Genomic DNA, 11,028 nt, shown 5'->3' with positions numbered 1-11,028 from the left:
CCCCTTCGCCGGTACCACCTGCTGTCGCGTTAGGACACACCTCGAACTGCTCATTGTCATGTCATGCATCGTCATGTTTATGTTTGCATTGTATTTACTGTTTCTTCCTCCTCTTCTCTTCGGTAGACTACGAGACCGACGCTGCTGCGGCCCAGTTCGACTATGGAGTTGACGACCCCTCTCTCTTGCCAGAGCAACCAGGCAAGCCCCCCCCCCTTGATCACCAGATATCGCCTATTCTACTCTATACTGCTTGCATTAGAGTAGTGTAGCATGTTACTGCTTTCTGTTATACCTATCCTGATGCATAGTCTGTCCTTGTTACTACTGTTGTTACCTTTACCTGCAATCCTACTTGCTTAGTATAGGATGCTAGTATTTCCATCTGTGGCCCTACATTCTTGTCCGTCTGCCGTGCTATACTATCGGGCCGTGATCACTCGGGAGGTGATCACGGGTATATACTATACTTTACACATGATACATGTGGAGACTAAAGTCGGGTCGGCTGGTGGAGCACCCGCGAGTGGATCTTTGAGGCGGAGCGACAGGTCAGGTTGAGACCGCCTAGGAGAGAGGTGGGCCTGGCCCTTTTCGGCGTTCGCGGAGACTTAACACGCTTAACGAGATCTTGGTATTTGATCTGAGTTGGCTATGAGCTTATACGCACTAACCAACTACGTGGGAAAGATATGGGCACTCGGCGTCGTGGTATCAGCCGAAGCACTTCAGACGTCAGCGACGGAGCGGCGCGCGCCGGATTGGACTGGAACGCCACTAGGCTAGGTCTGCTTCCGGCCGCCCACGCAACGTGCAGGTGTGCTCAGGGCAATGGGCCCAGACCCCTGCGCGCTTAGGTTTAGACCGGCGTGCTGGCCTCTCTGTTGTGCCTAGGTGGGGCTGCAACGTGTTGATCTTCCGCGGCCGGGCATGACCCAGGAAAGTGTGTCCGGCCAAATGGGATCAAACGTGTTGGGTAAGTTGGTGCACCCCTGCAGGGAAGTTAATCTATTCGAATAGCCGTGATCTTCGGTAACAGGACGACTTGGAGTTGTACCTTGACCTTATGACAACTAGAACCAGATACTTAATAAAACACACCCTTCCAAGTTCCACAGACAACCCGGTGATCGCTTTTCCACAGGGCGACGAGGGGAGGATCGCCGGGTAGGATTATGCTACTACGTTGCTACTGGAGTTGCTACTTGGAGATGCTACTTGGAGATACTACTTGGAGGACTTCAATCTACTCTCTTCTACGTGCTGCGAGACGGAGGCTGCCAGAAGCGTAGTCTAAGATAGGACTAGCTATCCCCCTTTTATTCTGGCATTCTGCAGTTCAGTCCATCGATATGGCCTCCTTACACATATACCCATGCATATGTAGTGTAGTTCCTTGCTTGCGAGTACTTTGGATGAGTACTCACGGTTGCTTTCTCCCCCCCTTTTTCCCCCTTTCCTTTCTTTCTGGTTGTCGCAACTAGATGCTGGAGTCCAGGAGCCAGACGCCATCATCGACGACGACCCCTACTACACCGGAGGTGCCTACTACTACGTGCAGCCCGCTGACGACGACCATGAGTAGTTTAGGAGGATCCCAGGCAGGAGGCATGCGCCTCTTTCGATCTGTATCCCAGTTTGTGCTAGCCTTCTTAAGGCAAACTTGTTTAACTTATGTCTGTACTCAGATATTGTTGCTTCCGCTGACTCGTCTATGATCGAGCACTTGTATTCGAGCCCTCGAGGCCCCTGGCTTGTATTATGATGCTTGTATGACTTATTTTATTTGTAGAGTTGTGTTGTGATATCTTCCCGTGAGTCCCTGATCTTGATCGTACACATTTGCATGCATGATTAGTGTACGATTGAATCGGGGGCGTCACATGACAACAGGCCAAAAGTGGCCCAAATCTATAGTGGGCCTCTAACAGGCCGAATGTCAGACATGCCCGAATATGACCCAAATCCTTTATAGTCGTTTATGGGCCGAAAGTTTTGATGGCCTGTAAATGGGCCCAAATGAAGCCGGACCTTTAACAGGCCGGAAATACACCGGGCCGTAATTCGGCCCAATTACTTAGCGGACAGTTAATGGGCCAGAAGTGACCATGGGCCGCGTTGATGACAAGTTTAGACAGGCCGTTGACGGGCCGATTTGACAGAGAATGTTGGGCCTTTAGCTGGGCCGGCCCATTATGGTCTGCAAAATCTTGTGGGTCTTTAGCTGGGCCGGCCCATTGTGGTCTACAAAATCTTGTGGGCCTTTAGCTGGGCCGACCCATTATGGTCTGCAAATTCATGTGGGCCATTAGCTGGGCTGGCCCATTATGGTCCGCTAAATTTTGTGGGCCTTTAGCTGGGCCGGCCCATTATGGCCCGCTAAATCTTATGGGCCTTTGGTTGGGCCGGCCCATTTAAACTTTGTGGGCCACTTTTGGGCCATTCCACGTGTCAAGATATCATAGGCCCATCTCGACCGTTGGATGAGTGACACCTGTGCCAACGCGGAGCTGACGTGTGGATCCGTCAGCCAATGAAAATTTTACACGTGAAAAATCGATATTGGTCGTGGCTGTTAACGGGTTATTGGATCCAAAATCCGACCCGATAGCTTAACGACGTTCCGTTACAGTGGATGCCACATGTCGGTCACCCTTGACGAAAGCACTTCTGTGACGCGTGATTTATCGTCAGGGAAGTGGACACTTCCGTGATGATAATTTTGGTAATGTCATGGAACACTTCTACGACAGCACAGGAATGACTATCTTGATTCTATCATAAAATCATCATGGATGTACATGCATGACAGAAAACGCGACCTACTGTGACAAACACGTATCATCACGGAAGTGTATTTTTTTGTAGTGGCAGCGTGTTTTATGGTGAACGCGCTATTGCTATATTTGTGGTATTAGCGCGCTGTCTTGGCACGCACTACTGCTACGTAGCAGTAGCGCTTTGCTTTAACCAGCGCTACTGATAAGTGTCTGTGTATAGGCTTTTTCCTAGTAGTGATACCTTCAGCCCCAATGGTGAACTACTCCCTCCTCGTCATGGAGACCATCAGGATGATGAAGATGGCCTCCGGTGATTATTTCCCCCTCCAATAGGGTGACGTAACATGGCTCTAGATGGTATTTCGAAGGTACAGATGCTTGCGGCGGGGGACTCGAACTTATAGGGTTATTTCTAGGGGTTTATCTATCTATAGGAATTTTTGGCGTCGGTCTCACGTCAAGACGGGCTAAGATGGGCCCATGAGGCACCGCGACACCATCACCCCCTAGGCGCGTCCAAGTCCCTCGTGGGCACCTCATGGCTCTTCCGATCCCCCCACCAAGCTTCGGGGGTATCTTTTGTTCCAAAACAATTGTCAAAAAGTGTAAGCCCATTCCGAGAACTTCTGTTTCTGTACAACAAACAACACCACGGTAGATCTGCTGAAAACATCGCCAGCCCGGGTTAGTTCCATTGAAGTCATACCAAAACCATATAGAATTGTTGTAAACATGGCATGAATACTTCATAAATTATAGATACGTTGGATACGCATCAACGGTACGTGCATCAGTGGTTGCTCGATGGAGCTAGTGGCGCTAGATCACGACCATGGTGATAATGATTTGTGTTGTATTGTCTAGGGCTTATTGGTCATCCCTAGAGTCACCACCAACATATAGTTTCATGGGAGGCGAGGGGTGGTTGTAGTGTATCCAGTGTGAGATTTTGGTTGTACTTTCTTCTCTTGTCATGTGATCTACACCAGATGCAGATGGAGTTGGCAGGTCCCTACTCATGGTAGCCGTAGTGGCAGCCGCGAGAGGCCGACTTGATCCCATCGCAAGAGGCATCTGCTTGTGAGGTTTGGGCTGGAGATTGCTCCCTCTCGTGTTGGTGGCTAGCCAGGTCCTACCAGATCTGGCAATAGGCGGTTGAGTCTACCGTCCACAGCGGTTGGAGGAGCAGATGCCATCCCATGACATGGAAGCCTTGCGACAGAACGATAGTGCATAGTCCGTGTTGGTCCCTACAGTGACAACTTCAAGCTTCGGTGACGACCTCATTCTGTATTGTAGTGGCCACCAAAAGGTCTTTATGAGGTTTCTTCATCCAGATCCGGTGGTTGATTTCGGTGATGTGTATACTACAAACAATGGCCTGACGCAAAGGAAGGGTTGTGCAGCAGCGATGTTTGCACGTCACATGTAGCTGCCGTGATCGTGGAAAAGTGGTGGTGACAACAAATGGGCGACATCGTTGGTGGTGCTACTTGAGCATCCGGTCTCGAGGTCCGGGGCGAAAGCCTTGGTCTGTCCTGAGTTGGATATGCCTGGCAATGATGACGTCTTAATATTGTTACTTTCTTGGAGGCATTGCTCTGAGGTGCCCGGACTGGTTCTTCAGGGTGAAAACCTGGATTGTGGCCTTGCGTGCTTGGATCCGGTGACAGCGACGGTTGAGCGTTGCTCCCTTTCTAAAGGCGTTGTTGTTGAAGAACTTTGTCGTGTGTGTGGTGTCATGAGATGGTTGGTGCGGATATTGTCATCTTCTATATATAAATAGTTATCCCCCACTAACTATTTCTCTCAACATGCAAGCATGCCACATCATCGCACAAAATGCATGAGAAAAGGCCCATCCCCACTAACATATGTCTCTCAACATGCAAGTATGCCACTTCATCATAAAACAAGCATGGAAAAAGACCCATCTCAACATGCAAAAGTTCATTAGAATTTTCACTCTATTATGTTATTTGTATTTAATATACATTTGACAACTATATAGTAATCAAACATAATAAATTATATGTATTTTTAGTTTAAGCTTTTTATAGTATGACTTCAAATATTCATGTTTCATACAATGAATCACATTCAAATATGTTGCAAAAATATCTCCGCAACAACGTTTGCCGATCACAGATCTAATATCTTCGGGTTTGTTTTCTTTTTTCCTCGCCTACACATAGCTTTGGTCTTATATGACTTTGCTATTATTAGTGTGTTTTTGTGTCTGTGCGTTAGTGCTGGTTGGGTGCAACCTAGTTATGCGGTGGTCGGGTGTATGCTCATTGTGTTTGTATCCTCTTGATACTTCATTTTGAGCCAATAAAATTCACCAGTTTTTCAAAAAAGATGTGATCTACACCACACGTTCGAAGACAGATTCGAGAGATTGCTCTTGGCGATTAAGTGCTTGCCTGACATGTGCATGATTTTTAGTCTCGTGGCCTGGTCCATGCCCAAACCGTATGTGATTGCACTATTTTCGTTGCCTCTGCAGTTGGTTGCGAGGATAACTATTGCATTTTTTCTTTAAAAAAAATATTCGCCTGGGCATAGTTTTAGTATTATATGGCTTTGTTGTTTACTAGTGTGACATTTTGTGTGTCTGCGTTCTAGTTGGCTTTGTGCATCTTAATCGTGCAAAGATCCAGTGTGACCACTGTGTTTGTATTTCCTCGATACTTCATTATGACTTTGCAAAAAACGTTCTTTGTTGGAAAAAAATGATCTCTTGCCTAGGAGTTTTTTCTTTCTCATTTCTCTCCGTTCATCACATCTAACATTGCTAAGAGATTGGGTAACCAAGTGGAGGCAGCGGCGGCTCCAGATCCAGGTCGGTTGCCCGGCACTCCACTGCTCCCCTTCCTCTCCGACCACCGCGAGGGGGAGGGGAGCCCCGGTTTCTCGGTAGAGCATGTAGTACTCCTAGATTTTTTGACTTTCCTCTGTTTGTGTGATCTCTACTACACAACTTATTCTTGTAGACTCATGTTGGGCCTCAAAGCACAGAGTTTTGCAAGACAATAGCAATTTTTTCTCAAGGGGGTGATCTAAGGTTTATCAATCCATGGGAGGCGTAGGATCAAGATGGTCTCTTTCAAACAACCCTGCAATCAAATACAAGAAATCTCTTTTGTCCCCAACACAGCCAGTACAATGGAAAATTGTATAGGTGCACTAGTTCGGCGAAGAAATAGTGATACAAGTGTAGTATGGATAGTAGATATAGTTTTTGCAATCTGAAAATATAAAAACAGCGATGTAGGAAGTGATAAAATGGAGCTCAAACAGTATTGCAATGCTTAAAAACAAGGCATAGGGTTCATACTTTCACTATTGCAATCTCTCAACAGTAACATAATTCAATCATATAACAATCCTCAACATACGCCAAAGAATCACACCAAAGTTCTTATCTTGCGGAGAACATAATATGAAATTGTTTGTAGGGTACGAAACCACCTCAAAGTTATCATTTTCGATAGATCTATTGAGATATTCCTATAAGTGTCACGAATAGCCGTAGAGTTCGTACTAAAATAACACCATATGATAGGCATCAATCAACTCTAATGTCACCTAGATACTCCAATAATGTCATCACAAGTATCCGTGAGTCATTTATACGATACACATAAAAAAACTTCAGATTCATAGTACTCAATCCAACACAAAGAACTTCAGAAAGTGCCCCAATATTTCTACCAAAGAAAGTAGGACGAAAACGTGCATCAACCTCTATGCATAGATTACTCCAATGTCACCGCGGAATCCGCAAGTTGAGTGCCAAAACATATATCAAGTGAATCAATAGAACACCCCATTGTTACCATGGGTATTCACATGCAAGACATACATCAAGTGTTCTCAAATCCATAAAAGTATTCAAGCCGATAATAGTGAGACCTCAAAGGTAAAAACTCAATTCATCACAACAACATAGAGAGAGGAAAAACCTTATGATCTAACTATATTAACGAAGCTTGCATTACATCAAAATCATGGCAAATGAAGAACACGAGGGAGAGAGAGAGAGAGAGAGGGAGGGAGGGAGGGAGGGAGGGAGAGACAGAGAGATCAAACACATAGCTACTGGTACATACCTCAGCCCCGAGGGTGAACAACTCCCTCCTTGGCATGGAGACCGCTGGGATGATGAAGATGACCTCAGGTGATGATTTCCCCCTCCGGCAGGGTGCCGGAAAAGGTCTATAGATGAGATCGCAGAGGTACAGAGGCTTGCGATGACAGAGTCAAAGTTCTAGGGTTATTTCTGGGGGTTTCTGTATTTATATGAATTTTTGGCGTTGTAGTCACGCAATGAGGGGCCATAGGGGTCCCACAGGCTACCAAGGCGTGGCCAGCTTGGGCTCGCCCAGGTGGCTTGTGGGGCCCCTGTGGGTCTTCTGCTACTCTCGTGAAGCTTCTGGGGTACCTTTCCTTTCAGAAAAAATCATCAAAAAAATTGCTGCATTTGGACTTCATTTGATATGGATTTTTTGGAAAACCAAAAACAAGCAGAAAACAACAACTGTCACTTGCACGTAGACGTACCTATCAAGAATTTCTTCCCGTCTGCGAATATGGAAAAGGTCAATATACATGTGCATGCACGATGTCATCAAGACATCAACCAATGAAGGGGCCAAAAATTATCTATTTGCCAGATTTATCAATGAAGTAGGTCCCGATGGAAGGCTAATCTATAATACCTAAATAGTTCATCCCCACTATCCTATTTCTCTTGACATGCAGTCTATTCACCTCAGCAGCCTTGCCACCTCAGCAATTACTTCTATTTATTTTTGTGCTGCTCACCACGTCAGCAATTATTTTAAAAAAGAAATTGTGTGAGTCTCTGGTAAACGAAGAGGCCTCTCTGGTCTTCCGTAGATGTAATAATTGATAAAGAGAGGCCCAACAGAAGCCCATCGGTCAATCTCTTCGCATCTCTTACTCCTTTCCTCAACAAATAATCTCTTGCTCTTCCGCGTATGTATCTAGGAGCAGACCGGACGGCGCGACTCCGTCAAGTACCACCCGAGCACCAACCGGGCGGTGCTCCACAACTCACTGCAGATGAGCTGCAGGACCGCCTAATGGCCGACAAGGAGTGAGCTACTCTGGTTGTCGTCAGGCGTGTAGCCCACCCGTTCTCCACGGATCAAGATGCACAGCCAGATCCGCCGCCGAGAGGACGACCTCCAACACCGCCCCGCTACCCTGCGGCCTCAACCTGCACAACCCAGCCACCTGGACGACTCCACCTCCTCAAGGACGACCTCCACTAGCGGCCTCTTAAGGTCGCCGCCGCTGCCTCTAGGTGACTTCCCCTGCCTGTGGGAATGCGGTGACAGGAGGATGAGGCAAGCCCCCGCGCGTCAATCGCAGAGAGCCTCGCGATGCAGGTGAGCTCACTCCCGCGGCCTCTTTCGGTTTCAATTTGGCGTGGTTTCGATTCGACGGTGCTTTCTCCGGACATCTGCCCGGCAGCGCTATGCGGGTTCCCCTCCGAGTCCTTGGTGCACGCCTAGGCCAAGAATCTGTTCTTGGCCCCGCCCTCCGAAATCCGTTGCTGCTGTTATCATCCCACTCCCAAATGGATTCCCGAGTCCAGAAAAATAGGTGTTTTCTGCGTGTACTGATTTGTATCTATCTGTGTACTGATTTGTATCTTTCTTTTTTCGTCTGCGTGTGATGGCCAGGTACTGCTGCTGCCAGTGAGTATGCAAGAATCTGCTGCCAATACTGCAAAAGGAAGATTCTACAATAACAAGAAGGAAGTATTGTATTTTCTTCACCATTACCCGTGAGGGCAAAATTTGACAACTGGTGCATTGTTAATGTTTTCTGTAACAAAATCCATTATGCCTTTCATCACCACAACCCCCCTTCCTCCTATAAAGTGGCATCCTATCTTTTCTCAAATTCCTCTTCGTAACACAAAAATCGTCGTCTAAAGGTCTTATTATTATCATGTTAAACGCTATTTTATGTTGACATGTATTCCTTCCCTTGTATCTGATTGCATAGGGAAAATAGGGCCAGAGTAAAATTTGTCAACTGCACTTCGTGATGTTGGCGCTTGGGGTCAGATGGTCCATCGATTGTGGGTATAATTGACTGCATTAGCTGTTTCCATGTAGCTGTTTTGTAGTACTATTGATTTAACTGCCACTGTTTATTCCAGATTTTTATGCCTTTTGTAGGTGCAAATGTAATAGACTGATAATTGGCGACAGGAGATACCTGCATGTATGCCACCTTGAGTGACCTTCAGATAATGCTCACCTTCAGGGAAAGCTTATTATAAGAATTTTCTCTGGCCAGATTGTTGTCTGAATGTGTGGAACAGTATAATACGAAGTCATCTCCATTCACAATCCTTGGTAGGTTGCAGATCTGCATGTCTTCCTTGGTTATGAATCCAACCAAATTAATCCCTGCTAACGTGTGTTTTGTGCTCAACTGCACTGCAATTTGCCTATGTTGTGAGATATTTACATTTATTGATTTTTAAGTCTACAAGGAATGTATTATTTCGCACTTCTTGATTAGCTAACTATGCTCTTCTCCACCTTGCTCATGGGGCACACATAAATGTTTATATGGCTTTTTGGCTTTCCCGTTTCAGAAATAGTATCCGTGAAGTTTATTGAAGAGAGCGACTCATTTTTTATAATGGATGGGAACGCTTCCATCATAGGCTCCATCTCATCCGATCTTTGAGCCGGTCTATTTTCAACATTTATACGAAGAAGATCTGGCACCAAAGGTTCACCATCGGGATTAACACATTGTTTCAGCGATGATATATCTCCAGCTGCATTATTAACGAGCTTTCTAATGACACCATATTGTTTTAGGTGAACACTTTTGCTGCCACACCCACATATTGTTTTCGGTGAACACCTTCCAATGGCTCATTGTTGCTCAGTTACAATTGTGTTACAATACTATATTGTAGGGATGTACTTTCCCTGGTATACCAATGACGGATCTATGTGCTCCCAATTGTAACATAGATTGTATTTTTCATCCATGATTTAACTTTTTTGCAAGCAAATTCCGTTACAACGCAATAATTTATATCTTGGAGCTTATCTATGTGCTCCCTTTGTAAAGAAGTATAAGATCTTTTAGATCATACATAAGTTATCATGCTCGGGGGAAAAGAAAATGAAAATATGGAAATTTGTACATAATGCACAATAAGTATGTCAGAATTGAAATTTGTACATAACCTTTCATAGGGTCTTCATTTCAAAATCTTTGTTCTTTACCGTGTCATGTGAGATTACTTATGTCATATCACTCTATTTACTAAAAAAAATTGATGTGATCATTCACATTTTGCAATCTTTACAATTATATTCCAAGTATAGTGTCCATTGCAATTTCTCATCTCAAGATTGTATATGGACTGTGAGAGCAAAAATCATTTGGTTTATGTATTATCAAAAGTTCCCGCAGCAACGCGCGGGGTTATCATCTAGTTAATCTGATAGTGATGCATTTGTACTGTGCTAAGGACATACTCCCTCCGTCCGGGAATACTTGTCATCAAACTGGATAAAAGGGGATGTATCTAGATGTATTTTAGTTCTAAATACATTTTTTTTTATTCATTTTGATGACAGGTATTTCCGGACGGAGGGAGTACATGCCTTTGTCGGACTATTTGGCAGGCCTAGCTGCGTCACTGATTAGGTAAGAACTGTTAAAGGACGACTAGCTAGTTGAATGGATCCGTTCGACCGGCCGGGACAAGAAATAGGACGGTAGATTGAACGCGCTAAGCTTGATTAGTTACCGTCGTGTTCACACGATCGACACGTAGGCATGCATGACGAAACGACCACAATATCGAAAGCATGCAACTCACGGTCATGCTCCAGACACGTGCGTGTGGTTAGTTGAGTTCAACCCTATGCATGTACTTTACGATGCATGCTCGGTGCACGCAGACAAACACTAGTGTTCTGTAAAACATTGCCATCTTTATGGATGCATACACGCATACACTGCCTTAATAAACACATTCGAAAGATTGGACCAGCAGATCTCAAATTTAACGAAGTCATCAAGGACATCGCGATGTGGATGGACACACCATACGAGCAATGCTAAACTTACGTAAAATTAGCTATGCAATTTATGTACTAACAATCATGGATAATTAGGATTTGGTCTTTGGGTGAGGCTGGGTCCCATCCGCCTGCTAACATTTTTTTTG

This window comes from Triticum dicoccoides, chromosome 3B, assembly GCF_002162155.2.
Source record: "Triticum dicoccoides isolate Atlit2015 ecotype Zavitan chromosome 3B, WEW_v2.0, whole genome shotgun sequence".
Lineage (NCBI taxonomy): Eukaryota > Viridiplantae > Streptophyta > Magnoliopsida > Poales > Poaceae > Triticum > Triticum dicoccoides.
This window is presented reverse-complemented; position numbering follows the sequence as displayed.